Genomic DNA, 25,064 nt, shown 5'->3' on the forward strand with positions numbered 1-25,064 from the left:
GTGGGCACCGGCAGGGATTTGGGAATGCCACGTTCCTCGGGAGAGCCATCCCCTGAGCTCGTGGGGAGCAGCTCTGCCGGCCTGGCTGTGCTCCTCTGGAGGGGCACCGCAGTGCCAGTCTGATCAGCTGCCACCCAGGGGTCCTTCCCCACTGCCTGCAGGGCAGGAGGTGGCTCAGAGACCACCTCCTGACAGAGGCTGCGGCCTGGGATCGTGTCACACGCTGAGGGGGAGAGTTTCCTTTGGACTCGGGGGAGCCGCGGGAACCCCGGGAGCACCGCGGGGCTGCGGGAGCCGCGCCGGGCAGGGCAGGGCAGGGCAGGGCAGGGCAGGGCATGTCCCCCCCGCCCGCACAGGTGAGCGCGGCTCGGCACCGGGAGCAGGCGGGGGGGGTTAGAAAGGGGAAAGAAAATAGGAATCAATAAGGAAATTAGGAAAGGCTGCGGCTCGGGGGAAGGAGAGCGCGGCCCGCGCTGCGGGAGCCGGCGGGGATGCGGGGCCGGGTCGGGACGCGGTGCCTGCCCCGCCGGGCTCCCCGCAGTGCCCCCGCGGCTCCTGGCCGGGCGGAGCTCTGTGCGGGGCTGGGCGCGGGGTCCGCAGAGTCGGCCCGGGCGGGGGTCGGGGCGTTGCCCCCCGGGCACGGGGAGCGGGAGCGGCGGGACCGGGAGCATCCTTCGCTCCCTCCATCCCTCCCTCCCCGCACGCGCAGGGATGCTCCCGCCAGGCTGGCACAGACGCGCGCACAACTTTTTGCTGGCTAACGCGGCTGGAGCTGAAGCTCCTTTCGCCTTCCCCAGGCTGATGCTGCTCCCGTGTCGTGAGCAACAAACTGCAGCGGGTTGTTTTATTGATCCCAGACAGGAATGACTTGCTCTCTAAACTACAACTTAAAGGATGCTGCTTGCATAACAAGTGGGAAGAGTTGGGATCTTACATACTGATTATCCGTCACCTTTTAGGCTCAGCAAAAGAGGGTTTGTGGGTTTTTTTCAAGGAAGGTTCGATGTTCTGGTGCCACGTGATTTATTTCCCTTGGGTTAAGGAGTTGGCTTTGTCTGACAGTTCTGTGTAGTTAACTGAATTTAAAACACTCTAAAAATCAGAGGTAAAGACAAGGCAGAGTGAAGGAAGGCTATTAACCATCAGAGAACTCAACTGCCTTTTTCTTTGCTCTCGTGGTCTTTGTGAGTTCTATTTGCTGGGCCCTGCTGGAGATGGCTGATCCCATCAGGGGCAGGGGTGGGCACAGCCCTGGTACTGTGCAGGCCCCTGCCAGGGAAGATGCTACTCCTTCGAAATCCTCTTCTGGGTTTGAGAGTCCCTAAATGCTGCCAGGTCTCTTTTGAGGTGTGTTAGATTAGAGCAAGTGTGGGGTTTCTTCCCCCTGTGGCCTGCAATGCCCCCTCCCCCCCCCGTGCCAGCAGTTGTCAGAGTCCCTTTGCTGCTGCTGCTGCCCTGGTGTTGAGCCCCGCGGTTCCCCAGAGGACGAGCCTCCCCTTTGCAGAGGGTTTGGCGCGGGGGGAGGCGGAGCGGCGGCGAAGAGCGGCGAGGAGCGGCTGGAGGAGATGGAGGTCGAGATGGCGCTGTGAGGAGCGGGGGGAAGGGGCGGGGCTTTGTGGCCATGGCAACGGGGGGCGGGGCCGGGGCTGCAGGGAGGGGAGGAGTGCCATGGGAACGGGGGCGGGGGCTTGGGGTGGCCATAGAAACAGGGGCGGGGCCTGGGTGGGTGGTGGTGGTGGTCGGGGGGAGGCCTGAGTGTGGCCATGGCAACGGGGGAGGGGGCTTGGAGTGGTGGGTGGAGCCTGAGGGTGGCCATGGCAACAGAGGTGGGGTCGCTCTGGTGGGTGGGGCTTAGAGGCAGGAGGAGCTTTGGGGTGTTAATGATTGTGGGCGGGGCTTGGTGGGTAAATGGCGATAGTGGGTGGGACTTGGGGCAAGTGGGCGGGGTTTAAGGGTGTCCATGGCAATGGGGTGGGGTTTGGGGCAGTGGGCGGGGTTTGGGTTCCTATGGCAACAGGGGCGGGGTCTAAAGGGTTGGGAGTGGGCGGTGCTTGGTTTCCCAGTTGCCACGTGGGCGGGGCCAGGGGCTTGGTGATGGGGGTGTTATTGGGAGGGCCCTGGGTGTTACTGGGAGCACTGGGAGGGTGCTGGGGGCCAACTGGGTGTTACTGGGAGCACTGGGAGGGTGCTGGGGGGTCACTGGGGTGTTACTGGGAGCACTGGGAGGGTGCTGGGGGGTCACTGGGGTGTTACTGGGAGCACTGGGAGGGTGCTGGGGGGTCACTGGGGTGTTACTGGGAGCACTGGGAGGGTGCTGGGGGGTCACTGGGGTGTTACTGGGAGCACTGGGAGGGTGTCACCGGTGCCCTTCCCCCCCCAGGTTCGAGCAGGAGGTTTTGGGGGCTCCAGGCCCCGCCCCCGGGGACCCACTGGCCCCGCCCCCCATCCTGCGACCAATCATCGCCACCAACACCTACCAGCAGGTGACCTTTGACCCCCCGAAAATGACCCCTGACCCCCCAATCTCCCCCCAATGTCCCCAATGTCCCCCCAATGTCCCCAATGTCCCCCCAATGTCCCCCAATGTCCCCCAATGTCCCCAATGTCCCCCCAATGTCCCCCCAATGTCCCCAATGTCCCCAATCTCCCCCAATGTCCCCAGTGTCCCCCCAGTTGGAAATGTTTGCCATCATCCAAACACAGGTACAACTCACAGCTGTCCCTCCTCACGTCCCTCGCAGGTCAGCAGCGACATCCTTGGAGGAACCTCAGGATTGCTCCCTGCAGTGATCCCTGCTCCGCCCTTGGAATACAGAGCAAAAACCCAGGGAATGCTCCGTGCCTGCAGCTCTCCCGCTCTGGGCTGTGCCTCCTCCACACAGCTTCTCCTGGGAAGTTCTCTGCAGCCCAGCACAGGAGGATCCAGCTCTGCTCGCGGCCCTCTGCTCCTGGAGTCGTCGAGGAGCAGCTGCAACAATTCCCCGAGTCCCATTCCCGCCTTTCGGGACGTTTCCTTGGAGCTCCCTTTGTTCTGTGACATGTTCCAAACCTCCTCAGATCCCCCCGAAAACTCCCCCAGGACCCCCCAAACCCTCCTGTGACCCCCCAAAATCCAGCAGAGACCCTCAAACCCCCTCAAATCCCTCATACCCCCCCAACTTCCCCCCAAATCCCTCATGTCCCATCAAATCCCCCCCAAATGTCCCCCAAATCCCCCCCAAATCCCCCCAAATCCCTCATGTTCCCCCAAATCCCTCATGTCCCCCCAAATCCCTCATGTCCCCCCAAATCCCCCCAAATCCCACTCCCACCTTGCTGGGAATTGATGGATTCCCCAAAATTCTCCTCCAGGGGGAAAATGGTTACTAACATGTCTCCAATTTCCCCTCTCCCCCTGGGGAGGGGAAATTTGGGATTCGGGGAGGAATTTGGGCATTTAGGGGAGAATTTTTGGATTCAGGGAGGATTTTGAGGGAAATTTGGGGGTTTAGGGCTGTCTCATCATCGGACATCCTTGGATACCGGTGTCGCTTTGTTCGGGTCTTTTTCATCTGGTGTCTGGTCTCCTGTAAAACACAACTTAGGGCACAGAATTAGTTTTTCCCCAGGGCTAGGTTTCCTTGAGGGACACATTGGATCTCTCCATCCTTCCTCATAACCCACCAGGTATTTCTGGGCCCTTGAGCAAAAACAGTCCCACGACTGGGTTTGTCTTGGCCTGAGGGAGGAGTGATCCAAAGGGCCTTACCTAACATACCTTTGAGATGGATGGCTGGAACTTTGTCTCCATCTCCAGTGTGGAGGGATTCTGCTTGGGCAGGACCAGCTCGGTTGACAGAGCCTCTAGTGTTGACGAGCCAGGTGGCCTTGGCTAAGTTCTTATCCCAATTTTTGTAAGTTCCCTCACCTAGTGCCTTTAGGGTTGTCTTCAACAGTCCATTACACCTTTCTACTTTTCCTGCAGCAGGTGCCTGATATGGAATGTGATAGACCCATTCAATCCCATGCTCCTGTGCCCAAGGGGCTACTGGGCTGTTCTTGAAATGAGTCCCGTTGTCTGACTCAATCCGGCACTCGCTGAGCTCCCTCTGGAGCTGCTCCTGGGACTCCTTGAGCTCCCTCTGGAGCTGCTCCCGGGACTCCTTGAGCTCCCTCTGGAGCTGCTCCTGGGACTCCTTGAGCTCCCTCTGGAGTTGCTCCTGGGACTCCTTGAGCTCCCTCTGGAGCTGCTCCCGGGAGTCTCTGAACTCCTTCTGGAGCTGCTTCTGGGACTCCTTTTACGGGATGTGGGCAGATTTTGCTGGATTTGGGGCAGTTTCGGGGGAGGTTTCGGTGCTTTGCTCACCATACTCTGGAGCTCAGGGTGCTCTCTCTCCTCTCCCGCTCCCTGAGCTCCTGATGTAGAGTCTCTGTGGACTCCTTGAGCTGCTCCCTGGACTCCTGGAGTAGCTGGTTCTTTTGCTCCAGGCTACGTTTTTCTCTCTGCAGTTTCCGGAGTCGCTTCTGGGCCTGGCACAGCTTTTCCCGGAGCTCCCACATCTGCACCCAGAAGTCCCAGGGCGAGCGTTTGGGGGGGCACGGGGGGTTCCTGGGGGGACACCTGGGGTTGGGGACATCAGGAACGGGGTTTGGGAACAGTGAGGAGGGATTTGGGGGCATCAGAGATGGGTTTGGGGACACCGTGGGGGTCTCAGGCCTCACCCGCTCCTGGTGCAGCTGCAGCCGATGTCTTCTGCGGGGGACCTGGGGGGACAGGGGACATTTTGGGGAATTTGGGGACATTTGGGGGGTTTTTCAGGTCCTACCTGCAGCTGCAGGACTGTGTGTATTCTGGGGGGTACCGGGGGGAGAGGGGACATTTTGGGGAGGCTGAGCTCCCTCTGGAGCTGCTCCCGGGACTCCTTGAGCTCCCTCTGGAGCTGCTCCCGGGACTCCTTGAGCTCCCTCTGGAGCTGCTCCTGGGACTCCTTGAGCTCCCTCTGGAGCTGCTCCCGGGACTCCTTGAGCTCCCTCTGGAGCTGCTCCCGGGACTCCTCGGGCAAAACTCCAGAACTAACAGCAAAGAACAGGGATGGTTTGGTTTAGTGCTGAATGCCAGGGGTGTACACGGCAGGTCTGAGATGAAGAAGTTTGTTTCCAGTTTAGCCGGGTTGGACGGGGTTGGAGCCAGCTGGTGTGGTGGAAGGTGTCCCTGCCCAGGTGTTCTGATCCCATGAGGGAGAGATGCCTCAGCCCGGATTAAGGTGTAAATGGGACCCTTTGCTGACAACAGGCGCAGCAAAATGGCGGCCGCGGCGCCGCCGCACGGGCGCAGCCAATCAGCAAGCGGGATTCTCCTTAAGGGGGAACAAAGCGCGGCCATTTTGGGCAAGACACGTGACAGCGGCAGCCAATCAGCACTGAGCATACGCAAATCTTTATTAATTTTGTTTTGTTTTTAAAAAAAGATAAAAACGGGGTGAAGGGCGGGGCTTCATGTCACTTTCTGTTGGGCTTGGGGGTGCCGATCACGCAGTCTTTCACCGGGGGGGGGATGGGGGCGGGTGAGACCCCCAAAACCAGCCTCAAGACCCCCCAAACCCCCCGTGACCCCCCAAAACCCCTCCAGTGACCCCCAAGCCCCCTCAAATGCTCCCGTGACCCCCCAAATTCCCTCTGCGACCTCCCCAAACCCCCCTGAATCCCACCCAAAACTCCCCCAAACCCCTTCAAATGTTTTTGCAGGGGGAAAAAGGGATTTTTGAGGGGGAAACCCAACATTTTTGAGGGAGAAAAAACAAAATTTTTAGGGGAAAAAGGGCCATTTTTGAGAGGGGATAAAAGGGATTTTTGAGGGAAAAAATGACATTTTTGAAGGCAAAAAAGGGGTTTCTGAGGGGAAAAAGGGCATTTTTGGGTGCAGCCCTTCTCACCTCGTCGGGCTGGCTGACAATGATGTTGTGCAGTTCTGCGGGGAGAAGTGCAGGTGCTGCAGCCCCCGCTGCCGCTCCGACTCCTCCGGCAGCACGGGCCGCACGTGGCAGAACACGGGGATGTTGTCCTGGAAAACGGGGAAAAATACGGGATTTAGGGATTTGGGGAAAGTTTACAGGGGGTTCCCCTCATAAAATGCCCCCCTCTGCCCCGGGCCCACTTTGGGCTCCTGGATGTCATTGTGGAGGCGGCGTCGCTCCATCTCCAGCTGGTGGATCCGTTCGTCCTGCTGATCCAGGAGGGATTTTTGCAATCTTTCCACCTCCTGGAGCGTGGCCATCTGGTCCTTCTGCAGGTGGAGATGGTCCTCGACCCGCCTCCGATGAGCCTGGGGAGGAACGGGGGGGAAATGGCACCAAAAGGGACAAAAACGGCAGAATCAGGGCAAAATTCCCAAGGTTTTCCTGACTTTTTGCAAATTTTGAGGTGCCACGAAGCGGATTTTGATGCCAAAATGGCAGAACGGGTAAAAAAGTGCCATTTTTTCCAGATTTTTGAGGGACCTCCTGAGGGATTTTGATGCCTAAAGCAGCACAATTGGTAAAAATTCCAAATTTTTTTTCTCGATTTTTCAGCATCCTCGGTGGGATTTTTGGCCGAAAAATCGTGAAACTGGTAAAAAATTCCATTTTTCCCATGAGAATTTTGAGGTGCTCCCCCCAAGGGATTTTGGGTGGAAAATTCCCTTTTTTTCTTCTTTTCCCAAATTCTGTGGTGCTCCCTGAGAGATTTCAATGCCACAAAGCTCAAAATCGGTGCAAACCCCCATTTTCCCACCTTTTTTTTTGGCACCACTGGTGGATTTCGGGCACAAAGCCGCCAGACCTGGTGCAAATTCCCCATTTTTCCCAATCATTCCCGATTTTTTGGGATGGGCTTTTGATGCCAAAAAGAAAGCCGAAATCGGAGCAAATCCCCGATTTTTTTCCCATTTTTCCCAAATTCTGAGGTGTTTTCAGTTCAAAAACCAGCAACACTGGTGCCAATTCCCATTTCTTGCCTTTTTTCCTTGACTCTTCCCATGTTTTCGGGCCCCCCATGAGGAATTTTGGGCTCAAAAGACCGGGAATTGCTGCCACCCTCAGATTTTCCCGCCTTTTTTTCCTCCGCGTTGGCGCCCCCTGGCGGATTTCGCCCCACAAAGCACCCAAACGGCTCCGGATTTCCACGGTTTTTTCTCCCGTAAGTTTTTGGGAATTCCAGGCCCCCCGCAAACCTCTGTGTTCTCCGAGATGTTCGAGCTCGTCTCGTTCTGCCGCTGCTCCTCCTCCCGCAGACGCTGCTCCAGCTCCGACTCTAGGGAGCTGCGGGAAAGTCCCAGAATTTCTCCCTGAATCCCCCCAAATTCCCATCAAACCTCTTCCCAAACCCCCCCTCCCCAAAAGTCCCGAGCCCCCCGGAATTCCCAACTCCCCCTTAAATCCTCCCTCTGATCCCCCAAATGCCCTGAATTTTCCTGAATTCCCCCCTGAATTTCCCTCTGAATTCCCACCAAATCCCCACCAAATCCCTTCCCAAACCCCCCTCAGAATTCCCAAATCCTCCCTCTGACCCCCCAAATGCCTGGAATTTCCCCCTGAATCCCACCAGATTCCCTGAATTCCCCCCACATTCCCTGAATTTCCCCCCACATTCCCTGGGTGTCTCTGAATTTCCACCCAAATGCCCCCAAATCCCCTGACTTTCCCCCCAAATTTCCCCCTGAATCCCCCAAATCCCCAAATTGGATTCCCAAACCTCGAGGGGCTTGGGGGATTTGAAGGCAATTTGGAGGGAATTGATGCGATTTTGGAGGGGGCTTGGTGGGGAATTGGGGAATTTGTTGAAGGGTTTGGGGGAATTTCTGTGGGGATCCTTGAGAGAATCTCAGAAAATTCCCATTTGGAGGGATTTTGAGGAAATCTCTGGAATTTGGGGCGATTTGGGGAAATTGTGGAGAAGTTGGAGGGAATTGGGGAATTTTTGGAAGGCTTTTGGGGGAAATTCTGTGGGATCTTGAGGGGTTTGGGGTTGACTTGCGTGGACTTGAGGTCAATTTTTGTGGATTTTCAGAAGGTTTTGAGGGATTCTTGATGGAATTTGCGGGGGTTTGGGTGGATTTCAGGGGAATTTTGGTGGTTCCCTCACCCCACTCGGAGGCAGCTTTCCCACAGCTCCGGCTGGAGGGGGATTTTCGGTGGATCTTTGACAGATTTGGAGTGGGTTTGGAAGGATTTTTGCTCCATTTCAATGGATTTCAGCTCAGTTCTGCAGGATTTCCTGGGATTTTGAGTGGATTTCAGGGGGATTTTGAGGGACTTGGATGGATTTTGATGGCGTTTTTTACGGGATTTGGGCGGATTTTGCTGGATTTGGGGCAGTTTCGGGGGAGGTTTCAGTGCTTTGCTCACCGTACTCTGGAGCTCAGGGTGCTCTCTCTCCTCTCCCGCTCCCTGAGCTCCTGATGTAGAGTCTCTGTGGACTCCTTGAGCTGCTCCCTGGACTCCTGGAGTAGCTGGTTCTTTTGCTCCAGGCTACGTTTTTCTTTCTGCAGTTTCCGGAGTCACTTCTGGGCCTGGCGCAGCTTTTCCCGGAGCTCCCACATCTGCACCCAGAAGTCCCAGGGCGAGCCTTTGGGGGGGCACAGGGGGCTCCTGGGGGGACACCTGGGGTTGGGGATATCAGTCCATTACACCTTTCTACTTTTCCTGCAGCAGGTGCCTGATATGGAATGTGATAGACCCATTCAATCCCATGCTCCTGTGCCCAAGGGGCTACTGGGCTGTTCTTGAAATGTGTCCCGTTGTCTGACTCAATCCTCTCTGGAGTGCCATGTCTCCACAGGACCTGCTTCTCCAGACCTAGAATGGTGTTTGGGCTGTTGCCTGCGGTACCGAATATGTTTCCAACCATCCTGTGGTTGCTTCCACCATGGGAAGCACACAGCGTTTACCTTGGCGGGTCTGTGGCAACATGATATAGTCAATCTGCCAGGCCTCCCCATATTTATACTTCTCCCAGCGTCCACCATACCACAGGGGCTTCAACCTTTTTGCCTGCTTAATAGCGGCACAGGTTTCACAGTCACGGATAACTTGAGAGATGATATCCATGGCTAAATCCACCCTGCAGAGTAGAGAACATTCTTTACATCTGGTCCAAGAGCAATTTCTTGTTTGATCTGCCTGAAAGCTTGTTGTTGCTCAGGACCCCACTGGAAATTGTTCTTTTTACGGGTCACAAAGTAAAGAGGGCTGACAATCTGACTGTACTCTGGGATGTGCATCCTCCAGAAGCCTGTGGCTCCCAGAAAAGCTTGGGTCTCTTCCTTGTTTGTGGGTGGAGCCATGGCTACAATCTTGTTGATGACGTCTGTTGGTATCTGGCGTCGTCCATTTGCCATTTCACCCCTAGGAATTGGATCTCTTGGGCAGGTCCCTTGACTTTGCTCTTCTTGGTGGCAAAACCGGCCTGGAGGAGAATCTGGATGATCTTCTGTCCTTTCTTGAAAACTTCTTCAGCTGTGTCCCCCCCTCCAATGATGTCATGGATGTACTGGATGTGTTCGGGAGCCTCACCCTTCTCTAGTGTGGCCTGGATCAGTCCATGACAGACGGTTGGACTGTGTTTCCACCCCTGGGGCAGGGGGATCAGGCCCAGCCAGTGTGGGGTTGGGAAAGGCAGGTCCTGCCTGACCAACCTGGTCTCCTCCTCTGACACAATGAGCCCCTCAGTAGCTGAGGGAAAGGCTGGGGATGTGTCTCTTGTGACTTCAGGAAAGCCTTTGAGCCCATCTCCCCCTTTTCCACTCCAACTGCGTCTCTCCTACACTGGGAGGGCAGGGGAAAGACAAACTCTCTTAAATTCCTGACCTATAAGAGAATGTCTGATGGTTGCCATGGGAACTGACATGGGCAATGCGAATGTCTGCTGGTTGCCATGGTAACTGACCCTAGCAACCAGAATGTTTGCTGTTTGCCATGGTAACCGACCGTAGCAACACAAGTGTATGATGGTTGCCATGGTATATGACTGTAGCAGTGGGACGTATGATGGTTGCCATGGTAACTGAGCGTAACAATGGGAATTTATGATGGTTGCCATGGTAACTGAAAGTAGCAATGGAAAATGTGATGTTTGCCATGGTAACTGACTATTGCAATGACAATGTACAATGGTTGCCATGGTAACTGACCGTAGCAATGGAAATGTGTGATGGTTGCCATGGTAACTGACCGTAGCAACGGGAATGTGTGATTGTTGCCCTGGTAACTGACTGTAGCAATGGGAATATACAATGGTAGCCCTGGTAACTGAGTGTAGCAACGGGAATATATGATGGTTGCCATGGTAACTGGCCGTAACAAATGGGACTGTATGGTGGTTGCCATGGTAACCGACCATAGTGATGGGAATGTGTGATGGTTGCCACGATAACCAACCATGACAATGGGAATGTGTGAGGGTTCCCATGGTAACTGACTGTAGAAACGGGAATGGATGCTGGTTGTCATGGAATGTGACCGTAGCAACGTGACTGTATGATGGTTGCCATGGTAACTGACTGTAGAAACGGGAATGGATGCTGGTTGTCATGGAATGTGACCACAGCAACGTGACTGTATGATGGTTGCCACGGTAAGTGACCATCACAATGGGAATGGATGCTGGTTGCCATGGTAACCAATGGTTGCAGTGGGAATGGATGCTGGTTGCCATGGTAACTGACTGTAGCAACAGGAATGTCTGATGGTTGTCATGGTAACTGACCGTAGGAATGGAATGTATGATAGTTGCCATGGTAGCAGACCATGGTAGCTCCAACCTCATCACCCACCAGCGCATCCACACTGGGGAACGGCCCTACCTCTGTGAGGAATGTGGGAAGAGCTTTAGGAACAGCTCAATTCTCCTCAGGCATGAGCGGACGCACAGGGATGAGAGGCCCTTCCGCTGCACTGTCTGCGGGAAGGGCTTTAAGCAGAACGGCAACCTTGTCAGGTTGCCTGGTGTATCCTAGGGCTAAGGTTGATGGTGACATTGGCTGCCTTTACCTGCAGCTCAGACACAGCCTCACTGGCCTCGGGAGCAGAGGGAACCACTAGCTCAGGGGCTGTGGGCACCGGCAGGGATTTGGGAATGCCACGTTCCTCGGGAGAGCCATCCCCTGAGCTCGTGGGGAGCAGCTCTGCCGGCCTGGTTGTGCTCCTCTGGAGGGGCACCGCAGTGCCAGTCTGATCAGCTGCCACCCAGGGGTCCTTCCCCACTGCCTGCAGGGCAGGAGGTGGCTCAGAGACCACCTTGGAGCTCCTGACAGAGGCTGCGGCCTGGGATCGTGTCACACGCTGAGGGGGAGAGTTTCCTTTGGCCTCGGCTCTGCTGAGCTCCAGGTTTTGTTTGTCCTGGAGTCGCTGAGAACATCACACGGGAGGCAATGGTTTGAGGCTGCTCTTCCTCCTCCTGGACAACCTGGCCACGGGAACAGGGCATTAGATGGGAATGGGAGCCGAGAACAGCCCAAAGGCCTGGACTGTTCTGGGCTGCTCACTGCCACAGTTTTGCTCCTGCAGCAAGAACAGGACCCCCAGGCAGGTGAGGCCCATCTTGTCTCCCCTTTCCCTGCCCGGGGTGCAACAGGCTGTGCCCCAACACACACTGTGTCCTGCCTGAGCCAGGCCCAGGAGCACCATCTGGGGCTCAGCAGGCCCACTGGGGTGTCTGTGCCCCCGCTCACTCCTTCCCTTCCCAGCACCAGCTCCTTCAGGGAGAGCTGTTCTCCACAGGCCCCTGTGCTCAGAGACACCTGCAGTGCTCATGGAGCTGGGTCTCCTTGTGGATCTTCAACAGGAAGACAAGGCTGGGACCACATGTGCCCCAACACGGCCCCAGGAGTGGGGAGTGGGAGAAGGGGAGTGGGGAAAGGGAGAGAGACGCTGACAGGACTGCAAGGGGGGAACCTTAACAAGGATCAGGGGATCAGAGAACTCACAGCACACACTCTCTGCAGAGATGAGGGAGACAAGTGTGGCCATGACCACCTGCTGAGAACACTTCAGCAGGGAGCTGTTTCAGGGTCAGGCAGCACAAAAGCTGTGCCCCATGTCAGGGCCGTCCTTCTCCAGCCCCTTTGAGGAGCTGTGCAGGACGAGCTCTCAGAGTGGTTTGCCTGTAGAGCAGCTTTGGTGTTCAGAGAGATGGAAGTGCTTGGGAGTGGCCCTGCTCACCCTGTTCCTTCTTCAGGCCTTCTATGAGCAGCTGAATATCACACTTACTGGATTCCTGCCCTTTCTGGAGATCTTCACGCATAGCTTTCACTTGTTGGATGAGCTCCTTGAAGTCCTCCTTCATCCATGATTCCTGGGGCTTTGGTCCCCACTGCACCCGTAAGTACTTATCTGGCTTTTCTGGCCTCCAAGCAGTAGCTATTGTTTCATAGCCCCAATATCCGCAATGATAATGCCCTGGGTAATTACAAAAAGACTTCCCTGGGTTAGAGGTTGGGCACCAATATGTAGGTCCTTTGTTAACTGTCACAGAGGGCTTCTTTCCTCCCTGTCCACATTCCTGGGGTATATTGGCCATTGGTAAGTCACAAACGGTCACATTGAATCTAGGACTTATAGCAGTTATCATTTTCCTTAGAATCTTTTGTCCTAATCATGGTCCATTCAAATGGTTGGTGGGCACATTCCAGAAGACTCATAAAAACTATTGCTCCAATGATTATTGCCAATTTTTGCCCCATTCTGTTTCTGAGTCCCATCCCTGTATTATCAGTGATTCTTATTTCCCACACACCTACCCCTCTACCTTCCTTCGTCTGTTCCTGTGCAGGGAACAACGAGGTTCTAGCTCTTCTTGGCAGCAGAGGTATTCTTCAGGGAATACTGATTAAATTGCTCTATCGTCTTCCACCGATTCAGGTCGGGACTCTTCTATTTCGAGTTTTTGAATTTTGTCAAGTAGCCCCAATAACTCAATATATCTCCTTCGATTGGTTTTTCCAATTTCCATGAGAATCTAGTACGGCACAGTTCTATCAGTACTCTATTCCAATTATTTTCATACACCTCCCAAGTTTCTGGGACTAACCACTCCCAACCACAAAATGCCTTTATTATTTCCGCGTTAGCTAATTGTTCTCTTATAGATTCAGTAGAACCTGTTCTACACCTCATACAATGAGGTTGTCCCCTTATTGAGACACAGCACCACTGTTTACCACACTTCTTGCACTTACACACTACCCAGCTGTAATGAGTAGACCCGGGATGTTTTATGCAGGATATTCCATGTGGGTCGCGTCCGCCTGGTATGTCTGTTTCCACCTCGCAGCAAAAAGGCAAAACCGTTTGAGTTCCAACTATTCTATACAGTCCTGAACCTCCAGTCTGTTCAGGTATTCCCTCTAAATTCCAGGGAACATAATACGCTCTCCTTAAAGTCTGTCCTTGGGGTATCTGGAAAAAAGAATACAGGCTGGGCCTTACACCCTCTTCTTCAAAGTTCATCTGTGGGCCGCACTCTCTTAATCTTCATCTGCAAGTTCCCAGGATTTGAAGTCACTCTCCACTCCAAAATCTTTTACTGGTCCTTTCACTCGTGAGGCATGGGTCCACCCTCGCTCAGCTGTCCTTACTGCAGTGTCTGTAGTGAGAAGAACAACAAATGGCCCCTCCCACTGTGGAGTTAGTGATGTTTCTCTCCAGGTTTTAATTAACACCTGATCACCCGGCTGGAATTTATGTATAGCCAAGTCTAAAGGTGGTCTCTGAGTTACAAGTCCTTTCTTTCTTAGTTCTTGTCTCCTCTTCATTAACTCTATAATATATCCTCTTAAATGGGTATCTTCAACCTTCGGATGGTCTACTGGGGTCCCAAACTCATAAGGCATGCCATACAACATTTCAAATGGTGAAATACCAGTATCTGTCCGAGGTTGAGTTCTAATGTATAGTAATGTCAAAGGGAGACACTTTATCCAATTCATTTTTGTCTCCAGCATCAATTTAGTCAGGTGTTTTTTAATTTCCCCATTCATTCTTTCTACTCTTCCTGAACTTTGAGGATGCCAAGGGGTATGGTATTCCCACTTGGTCCCTAGCAGCTCTATTACTTCTTTAATTACTCACGAAGTGAAGTGAGTTCCCCTATCTGAGTCTATTGCAGTAATTACACCATATCTAGGTACAATTTCCTCTAATAGGATTTTAGATACCACTTTAGCTGTACACCGAGCAGTGGGAAAGGCCTCTACAAAATGCGTCAAATGATCCGCTAACACTAATAGGTATCGATACCTCCCCACTCTTGGTAATTCCGTAAAGTCGACTTGGATTCTCTCAAATGGTCTTTTTGCCAATTCCCTTCTACCCTTAATTCTTTCTCTTAAATACCCTTTATTCACCTTCTTACAAGTCAGACATCCCTCCAAAACTTTCTTAGCTATATCATACACTCCTACACATACATATCTATTTTCAAAATGGTCCACCAATGCCTGGGTACTCCAATGCGTCTGCTCATGCAACCTTCTCATAATTCTATGGGCAAAGCCCTTAGGAATCACCTCTCTTCCATCTGATAACAACCACTTTCCTTGTTCCTCTCTTGCACCGACTTGCAACAACTTTTCTTTCTCTTGTTTGCTAAAAGACTTAGGAACCTGCTCACTTCCCGATTCTTGTTCACGTACTAATAACAAAGCTGCTCTCTTTGCCTCAGCGTCTGCTAGATTGTTTCCTCTGACTGTCACTTTCAATCCCTTTTGATGACTTTTTACGTACACCACTGCAATTTGTTTTGGACCCCTTAGGGCTTTTAACACTTCTCGAATCATGCTTTCAATGTACCAGCCCTTTTCCTTTGGTATTTATTAGTCCTCTCTCTTCCCATATTTTTTTAAAAGTGTGTACTACTCTAAAAGCATACTTGGAGTCCGTGAAAATGGTTCCTATCTTTCCTTCCAACAACTGAAGAGATCTTAACAAGGCATAGAGTTCACATACTTGAGCCGACCACGTACTACACAAAGATCCAGATTCTTTAACTTGAAGGGTAACTCCGTCCACTATAGCATAGCCTGATCTCCTTCTTCCATCTATCACTCTAGATGAACCATCAATGTAAAGTTTTTCACCTGTATCTAATTCCTCTTCTTCCAAATCTTCCCTAATTTTTGTCTGAAAATTTATTACCTGTGTGTTGCGGACGACGGGAAAGTATCACACGATCACAGTATTGATCATGACTAATCCAACTTTATTGCTGTAAGCTCCATGCTTATAAAGGTTAATAATTAGGCTCATTAATATTCCAAATACAAGCTCATCATTGGCTCCTAATTACCTAAGTTATATTTGTGCAAATGCTGCCTCTTTCTCATGGCTATAGTTACTTTATTTACTATTTGCTACTTTCTCTACCTTTCCCATCCTGTTGCTCTAATTTTTCTATCACGTATGCAGTTTCTTAAACAATACAGCTTCACAGCAGACAATGCAGCCTTGCAGTTTCTTAGACAAAGCAGTTTCACAAACACACTGATCAGTGACCTTCTAATAGTTTTCTTGCTTTAGCGTGAGACCAGCGGTATAGAATCTTTAATGTGTCCTCTCTCTACCAACCAGGTTTCTGCAATATCTTCTACACTTCCCCCGCTCTGTTTAGACAATGTTAAAAACACGTCACTCATTGCCTTTGTTAGTATGCTTTGAATGCATTTAAAAGCACAAGGAACAATGCATAAAGCAGCCAGCAGTATTAGTAAAAGCGAAATTGCTTGTTTAGTGATCTCCGCAAGCCATGGTCCTAAACCTAATTTTGCTAGCCATCCCCTAATGGGATCTTTTTGGACTTCAAAGTCATTCAGGTGACTTTGCATTAGCAGGGCTCGAGACATTCACAGCAGCTCGAGTCCACTTGGCAGGTATCCAAAGAGGTCCCTGTGGTGAAGAAACACAAAGATAACCTCTTCCCCAATAGAGTACTTTTGCTGGATCTTGCCAAATCCCTGTGCGTGGATCTTTAAATCTGACCCACACCTCTTCAGGTTTCTCTGTATCCTGTTTTAATGTATAATGAATTGTTACAGGAGGATCTTTTTGATCTCCAAAAATGCATAAATGATTCAGGACAAACAGTACCTTGCTTAACCTTTTCTTAATATCAATAATGTTTTTATGTTTTTCAAGATACGTTTTTAGTGTGTAATGAGCCCTTTCTATGATTGCTTGTCCTGTGGGAGAGTGAGCAATACCTGTGCGGTGAGTGATTTTCCACTTTTTCAAAAATTGGCCTACTCTAGTTCCCACATAGGCAGGTCCATTGTCTGTTTTTATCTGTTGTGGTTTCCCCATCACAGCAAAACATTCACACAAATGTCTTTCTACTTGTAAAGCTTTTTCTCCTGTTTGAGCTGTAGCCCACAAAAAATGACTATATGTGTCAATACACACATGTATATATTTAAATCTTCCAAAAGGTGCATAATGTGTAACATCCATTTGCCAGATTTCATTACTCTTTAACCCTCTGGGATTTACTCCCATACCCAATCCTACACCACCATTATGATTGCTACATGTTGGACAGGATCGAACAATATTTTTAGCATCATTTAAGGTGATGTCATACATTCTTTTTAGTCCTCTGGCATTTTGATGATATTGTTCATGATCTTTCTGTGCTTTGGTAAATTCTTCCTCATCCTCTGTAGCCATAGAAACTAATCTGTCCGCCCTAGCATTTCCTTCACCCAGCCCAATGTCCCATTTATGGCTTCGTACATGTATGACAGCATAGTCATGATCTCTGTTTATTACTGCCAACCATAATTGACAAAATAACTGAAAGAGCCTCTTATTCGGGACTTCTTTAATTAGGGCCCCTTCTATCCGATTAACTACTCCTGCTACATAGAATGAGTCAGTAACAATATTAAGGGGTCTATCCATGCTAGCTAGTGCTCTGACCACTGCTAACAACTCTAAAGTTTGTAATGAATCTGTAGGTTCTCCTGTTAAAATTTCATGCTCCCATTCTCCTTTCTCTAACCAGGTTAGGGCAGCAGTGTGAGATTTTTTGCCAGCGTCTGTGTAAACTGTTCGTGCATGTGGAATTGGTTGTTCCTGTTTTTTAGGTTTCAGTATCCATTGCCAAGAACCAATCCATGCTGTAGGGACATTGTGCAGTCTACTGGTAATTATGGGACATGTCAGTCCTAATAATGCTTCTTGAAGACCCTCATTAGTACATAGGTACCAATCAAGATCATTTTTCTGCATTGGTAATCGTATACGTGCAGGCTCTTGAGCATCAATTTGTAACACACGCTCTCGACCCTTTTTTATCAGGGCTGCCAACATTTCAATTTTTTGTAAAAGTGTTTTAGGCTGTTGTATGCTAGTTGATAACCATTCTAAAACCCCTATATCCTCCCCCGTTTCTGTTTGTGATTGTGTAATAGCACCCAAAATGTATCGTTTGTCAGCCCAAAAGGTAAGTTCTAAAGGTAATTCCCATTGTCTTCTCCGAACACGGCCCTGAGTGACACAATCTAAAATTTGTTGGAGTATGAGTTGTTGGTGCTTTGTGACAGTAATTTTGGTTGTTGGGTCTGTTCCTTTTAATAGGGGTCGCAATTCAGCTAAAAGGTCAGCAGGGATTCCCACAACAGGGCGTAACCACTGTAAATCCCCAAGAAGTTTTTGTGCATCATTCACAGTGCGCAATTTTGATTGAAATACCAATTTCTGTGGGATAACAGCATGTCGAGAGATAGTCCACCCCAAATATCTCCATGGTTCTGTCGTTTGAATTTTTTCATCTGCTATTATTAACTTATATTGTTCCAAATGTCTGCGAATTATTTGTATTTGTTCGGGTACAAACTCCTCAGGCTGGCAAAACAATATATCATCCATATAGTGATAGATTATGCAGTCAGGCCATCTTCTTCGCAAGGCTTGTAAGGCAGTATCCACATATAGTTGACATAAGGTAGGACTGTTCCTCATCCCTTGTGGTAATACTGTCCATTCAAATCGTTGGTCAGGTCTTTCTCTGTTAATAGCAGGTAATGTAAAAGCAAAACGTTTAGTATCCCGAGGGTGCAATTGAATTGTAAAGAAACAATCCTTTAAGTCTACAATCAGTAAGGACCAATCCATGGGAAGCATTGCAGGATTCGGTAGTCCAGGCTGTAAAGCCCCCATGGCTTCCATTTGTGAGTTAACTGCTCTTAGATCATGCAATAATCGATATTTTCCAGACTTTTTCTTTATTACAAATATAGGTGTATTCCAGGGACTAGTAGAAAGTTTTAAGTGTCCTTGATCAATTTGTTCTTGTACTAATTCATGAGCAGCTTCCAAGCTTTCCCGTTTTAAAGGCCATTGCTTAACCCATACTGGAGTATCAACAATCCAAGTAATAGGAATTGGGAAAGACCAAGCAATGGCTATTCCCCCAAAGGGTAATCATTGGAGAGTTTCATCCCAATTTGTGTCAAAACATCTCTCCCGATTAAGCATTGTACTGTTGGTGGAAGCTGCACAACAGACAGGACAGCACTGGCCACACGACCTTCCACCTCGATGTTCACAGTAGGAGTCCGCATAGCAATTGAGGCACCCCCAATGCCAGTCACAGTTGTAGTAGCAGGTTGCAGAGGCCAGTGTCTAGGCCAACAATGAGGAGCTATTATACTGGAATCAGCTCCTGAATCTAGTAAAGCATCCAGTGTTTTTGTTTGATCTTTCCATATAATTGTAACTTTATGTTTTGGCCTCTCACTTAAATCTAGTGTCAGTAAGGTAAGTCCCCTTGTAGAACCAAATCCACGATCTCCACGTTGCATCAGTTGTCGGTCGTTGGTTAAAGGTTTTGCTAACTGTGGCAGGGGTATTAATTGAGCAATACGTTGTCCTTTAGGAATCTTTAAAGGTGGAAAAATAGTATATGCCATAACCATTATCTGTCCAGTGTAGTCAGCATCAATTAATCCAGGCAGCACAAATAATCCAGCAAGGCTAGCCGACGATCTGCCAATCAACAGTGCCCCAAATGCTTGTTTATTTATTACCAAAGGCCCGTAGATACCAGTAGGAATCTTTTGAGGTTGGGTGGATAGCAAAGTGACCTCTAGTGTCGTGGCCAGATCCAATCCGAGGCTACCGGCTGTGGCAGGTTGTAATCCGAAAGCATTGGCTGAGGCTGTGGTTGTGGCAGGTTGCAGCTGTTCTCCTGTCCATGGAATGGATTGTTCGGTGAAAAGTTGCTGGCTGGGGTTATCTGTGCTGCAGCGACGATTTGTGTCTGAGCGCGGCCGCTGCAATTCCTCGCGCTCTGCCGTGAGTTTCCCGACTGGCTCCGACAAACAGAAGTGTTGTGGGTGGAGTTCTGACACTGCTGGCACCAAATTCCTGTTGCTCGGCACTCCCTTCTGAAGTGTCCAGTAGCTCCGCATCGATAACACTTTGATCGAGTTTTTCCATCTGTGGAGTTATTAGCCTTTCCCTGGAGGGGTGCAAGAGCTGCTAACACTTGAATTTGGGAATTTTGAGCCTGTTCTTTAAGCTCCTTAACTAAGTCCTGAGTCTGTTCTTTAAGCCCTTTAGTAAAATCCTGAATAGCATTGACTAAAAATGCATTCTCTCCTGTTGGTATTTGCAATACTTTGTCTAATAATTCTTCTATAGTCCAATAAGGACCCAATGTATTTATTACTTCTTTAACCATTGAGTTAGCATTTTGCAAAACACACTGCTTTAGCATGGTTCCCTTCATATAATCTGGGACCCCAGTTTTTGTGATAGCAGCTGTTAACTTGTCAACATATTCACCAAAAGATTCATTCCTTCCCTGTTTTAAGCTCATATATAATGGCACTCCCCCTGGCTCCTTGACCCTATTTAATGCTTTCCTTATAAGGTCCATGGCCTCTCTAATTTTATCTGCCCCAATGTGTACTTGTCCTTCGGTTCGTGAATATGGACCTGTTCCCATTAGTTCGTCTGCTGTAACGCCGTGTAAAGGATCCCCCGGTTGCCTGATCACAGCAACACTTTCATTAACATATGCTTGCCAATAAGCATTAAACAAAAGTTGCTGATGTTCTGTAAGTATCATTCTCGAAATGGAACGGAGATCTGAGGGTAGTAAAAGTTGAGTGGCCCAGAAATAATCTAACATTTGTTTAACAGGTTCTCCATGCAAACCAAATTCACTTACAGTGCTCCGCAGTTGTGCCAAAAGTTTCCAATCTAATGGAGTTATAGTGGCATTTAGCCCTCCCCCTGGCATTTGATTATAAATAACTGGAAATGCCATGCCCTCTGCCCCCTGCAATTCTTCTGACAGGCAATGTTTAGCAATCGCTGCCCATGTATCTCTCCTCTCCTTGGCTATGGCCCCCGCCGGGTCAGTGCTTGCCCCAGGGACAGGCATCACAGCATCTAAAGCAGGAGGAGGGGGTGCTGGTGGCTCCAGCAATGGATCAGCGTTATTGCTTAAAGGTTCTGCAGGGGCAGGAGGGTCAGGAGGGGTTGCAGAAGGGGGAGCCGTATTTTCATTAGGAGGGGGGGCAGACGGCTGTGCTGGGAGCATAACTGATTGAAATGCAGGGGGGGTCGGGGAAATAGAGAACCAATCTCTGTTGTGTTGCTGCATACCTCGAGCTTGCTCAGCAGCTCGTTTCTCTGCCTCATGTTGTAACAATGTATCATTCACAACTTTCCAAAACTTTCCCAGCTTTTTTGCAACTTTATCCTCTTCTAGAATGGCCTCACATATTTTATCTCCAAACTTTCGCCACTCTTCTAAAGAATGCACGGTATGCGGGTTGATAAAACACCCTTTTGCATACCCAAAAGCAAGCAATCCTGGTAATTCCTTTTTTAAATCTATATCTTTAATACCCTTTTTCTGCAAAAATTCAGAAAATAAACTATATGCTGCTTCCCTTTCCATTTTTTACCTATTTTTAGCGCGCTCTTGCAGCCTCCAGGGTCCGGCAGCACGTACGGTGGAACTCGTCCCAAGTGACGCTTTAAGGATCCGAAGTTGCAGTTGCCCACTTTTTGATCCGGGTCCGAAGTCGCAAATTCTGCCGACTTTTTGACCAGTTCCAGGTCCAAGTCACTCCTCAATTTGACTTTTTGACCAGCCTTCGCTGCTAAGGCTCCGACACTATGCCATCCCAACCGTGGATTCCCCCGTTTCTTTAAATTATCACGTCGGAGGTCACCATTTGTTGCGGACGACGGGAAAGTATCACACGATCACAGTATTGATCATGACTAATCCAACTTTATTGCTGTAAGCTCCATGCTTATAAAGGTTAATAATTAGGCTCATTAATATTCCAAATACAAGCTCATCATTGGCTCCTAATTACCTAAGTTATATTTGTGCAAATGCTGCCTCTTTCTCATGGCTATAGTTACTTTATTTACTATTTGCTACTTTCTCTACCTTTCCCATCCTGTTGCTCTAATTTTTCTATCACGTATGCAGTTTCTTAAACAATACAGCTTCACAGCAGACAATGCAGCCTTGCAGTTTCTTAGACAAAGCAGTTTCACAAACACACTGATCAGTGACCTTCTAATAGTTTTCTTGCTTTAGCGTGAGACCAGCGGTATAGAATCTTTAATGTGTCCTCTCTCTACCAACCAGGTTTCTGCAATATCTTCCACACCCCTGCACTGCTGGGAGGGAGGAGGGAGAACTGGAAGAGGGGTGGGGGGAAGGTGTTTTTAAGACTTTTATTTCTCACTCTTTGGCTCTTATCCTGTTAGCAATAAATTTAAGTAATATCCTCACTTTGAGTCTGTTCTGCCCATTGCAGGTAATCAGCAACTGACCTCTCCCAGCTCTTATCTCAACTCATGAATCCTTGGCTGTGTTTTCCTCTCCTCTGTCCAGTTACAGAGTGAGAGAGTGGCTTTAGTGGGTACCTGGCATCCGGCCAGGGTTGACCTGCTAGAGGAGAACAGTCTGGGTTATTCCTGCCTCAGGCAAAGGCAAACCCACCCGTGGGATTGATGTTGCTCAAGGACACGAGTGCACTTGGTGGGTGATGTGGGAGAGTGGGAATTCCTGTGTGTGCCTTAAGGGGATTTGATTTGGGGTGAAAATAGCCAATGAATTAAAGTTGATGTTAAGAACTAGCCAACACTTCTGTGGTGGCTACGTGTGCATCACCTGAGCACCTCACAGCATCGACCTCAACCACAAGTGTTCTGGGGATCTGAGCCTTGACTTCCCTCGGAAGGAAGGAGGAACTTTGATCAAACTGAACAACAATTGAACAGTGGAGTCAGAACTGACTCAAATGTGTCACACGCAACAATCCAACACCTCCCACACAGCTTTCCTGTTCCCAGGGATGGAGGCCAAAGTCATGGACTGAATGAATTCAACAAACAATTTTTGTGGACATTTTATGACCATTTGACAGAGGTGTTCCACAGATTATGGGAATGATGTCTGTATTTATATCTACCAAATAGATAAATAGGAAATGTGATGGGGAATTGGGAGGTGTGAGAATTGGCATGACAACATTGGTATGAAGTAAGGGGTGGATATTGTCCTGTTTTCAGCTGAGATGGAGTTAATTTAGTCTCAGTAGCCATTACAGTGCCATGTGTTGGATTCGGAATGAGAATATTGTTGATAACACACTCATGTTTGGGGTTTTACTGAGTCCTGATAATCCTAAGTCAAGGAATTTGGTTTTGGTTTTGTTTTATGTCCCCTGCTCTGCCAGTGAGAAGGTTCCCAAAAGAAAAAAGCTGGGAGGCAGCAGAGCCAGGACAGGTGACCTGAAATGGCCAAAGGAATATTCCACACCATTAAACATCATGCCCAGTATATAAACTGGGGCAGTTACCTGGAATGGGGGGCTGATCTGGGCTTGGGAAGGGGGCCTGGCATCAGTCAGGGGGTGGTGAACGATTGCATTGTGCATTGTTTGGTACTTTTTTTCCTTTCCATTTAATCATTATTCTGATTATTCACTATATTATTATATTTTACTTTGTTCTCAATTATTAAACTGTTCTTGTCTCCACCTGCAAGTTTTTCCCTTGATTCCTCTCCCCACCCCACCGGGGGTGGGGGGGCTGTGAGCGAAGGGCTGGGTGGTGAATAGTTGCCAGCGGGGCTTAAACCAGGACAAAGAGCTACAGAGTGAGGCTGCAGGAAGGGGGCCCATGGCACCGTCCACAGCCAGGCCTCCAGGGATAATCCTGGAGGGCCTGATCTGTGGCCTGGTTTTCTGGACACCCTGCTCAAGGTGCCCCAGGGCCATTGTCACACACCAGGCCCTGGAAACCACTGTTCCCAGCACTGGTCTGTCAGCCACCTCTGAGAGGGGGTTTGTTCCTTCACAGAGGGACATCAAGTGACGGGGCCAGAACTCCAAGAGGTCCCAAGACTTTGTCCCCTCGGGCACAGCCTGGTCTGTGCCACCACGGGCTGTGAGGACACACGTTGTGCTGAGGCCCTGGGGCCTCGTGGCCTCCTGGCACAGCCCGGGCAGGCTGGGCACTGTCACCCCCTTGTCCTTCCCTCAGCGTCACCCCCATCCCAGTGCCCTGGCAGAGCCCTGAGCAAGGTGTGAGGGACAGGATCTGCCTTCCCCGGGCTGGGGGTCAGGGCTGGGCCTTTCTGCTGCCTCCAACCGAGCCAGGCTGTGCTCAACATCTCAGCTGCCTGCCCAGAGCCTTTGCCTCCCTGCACTCACGGCCCCCAAGGATCTGCTGGAGAGTCCCTGGGGAGGCTTTGTCAGGAATGGCCCTCGGGGGGCTCCTTAATGCTTCAAGGGCCTGCAGGATTTTCAAAGTACTTTTCATTTTCCTTTCCACACTGAATCTCTGAGAGGTTTGTGCAATCATCTGCAATTATCTGCTTTAACCAGTCCCCTGAGAGCCTGTGTCAGTAGTGACACTCACTGGGGCTCATTAATTCTTTCAAGGAGTTCAGTTTTTAGGGGGACTTTGGGTTTTGCTTTTGATACTGAGAGGTTTGTGCAATCGTGGCCCCCAATTATCTCCTCCAAGGGGGTCCATGAGGAGCCTGTTTTGGGAATGGTCCTCAGTTGCACCCATTAATGCTCTGAGATACTTTCAGTTTCTCTTTGACCCATGAAAGGTTTGTGCAATGTCCTCTCAGTCCCTGAGGTTCAAAGGCTCAGCACCAAGTACACCACGGGGCTCATTGAGATAAACCAGGTCCTAATAAACCATGGAACTTCTGTGATTGTCCTCTAATCTAGGAGGGTTAATTAAGAAGGTTGCCTATGTAGTTATGGAGAAAGTTCAAAGAGCTTCTAACAAATATGCATTCCTATTTTAAAGAGTGTACCTTATTACTTTTCTCTTTGAAGAAGAAATGATTGCAGCATTCTCAGACTGATACTGATCCAGGGTCTCTCCTAAGGAGGTCTGGGCTATTTGGAGAACTGTCCCTTGAGGTCTGACACAGTGTGGACAACCTTGCTCCACATCTCCCCAGCCCCATCATGTCTCTCATCAGTCTCCTGGGTCCTGCTCTGCTCACAGAACCAGCTGCACACAGCACAGAGGGGTTTTTCTTCTTTCTTTGCAGCAATCTGAAAGCCCCAAGGTTCACCTTTGGTAACAGACACTCCTCAGCTGTGAGCCAATCCCCGCTGCCACCACTGGGGTTCAGCTCCCCCAGGGCAAACCCGTGCCAGAAACGTTTTAGACAAACAGGAACACAAATAAAGAGTTGGCACTGGGGGGGCACTTAGGGATCCTGGGGGGTACTTACGGGGCAGTTTGGGGTCCGGGAAGCATTTTGGGACACTTGGGCGTCCAGGGGGGCACTTGGAGGTCGGGGGAGGGAATTTGAGGGCACTTGGGAGTCTGGGGACACTTGGAGGAACTGGGGGCATTTATCGGGGCTCTGGGTGCGGGGCATGACGGGAGTTGTAGGCACGGGTACAATGGGCTCTATGGGGCCGCAGGGCATGACGGGAGCTGAAGTCCCAGAAGTGGCTCTAAGGGGCACTTCGGGGTCCGAGGGGCCATTTATGGGTCCGAGGTGTCATAAATTGGACCACAACGGATCAATATATCAAT

General features: G+C 50.1%; 1 protein-coding gene and 1 long non-coding RNA gene across 3 annotated transcripts in view; one reads left to right on the forward strand and one right to left on the reverse strand.

The window, feature by feature from the left end:
• The window catches only part of LOC135406068 (uncharacterized), a 361,545-nt gene that overhangs the window by 180,350 nt on the left and 156,131 nt on the right, over nt 1–25,064 (reverse strand). The gene's annotated exons all lie outside the window — the stretch shown is intronic.
• LOC135406177 (uncharacterized) lies at nt 637–2,991 on the forward strand. The gene is made up of 3 exons (XR_010426196.1): nt 637–912; nt 2,381–2,483; nt 2,742–2,991. It is a non-coding gene; the product is annotated as an uncharacterized LOC135406177 (long non-coding RNA).

Source organism: Pseudopipra pipra, chromosome W (genome assembly GCF_036250125.1).
Source record: "Pseudopipra pipra isolate bDixPip1 chromosome W, bDixPip1.hap1, whole genome shotgun sequence".
Lineage (NCBI taxonomy): Eukaryota > Metazoa > Chordata > Aves > Passeriformes > Pipridae > Pseudopipra > Pseudopipra pipra.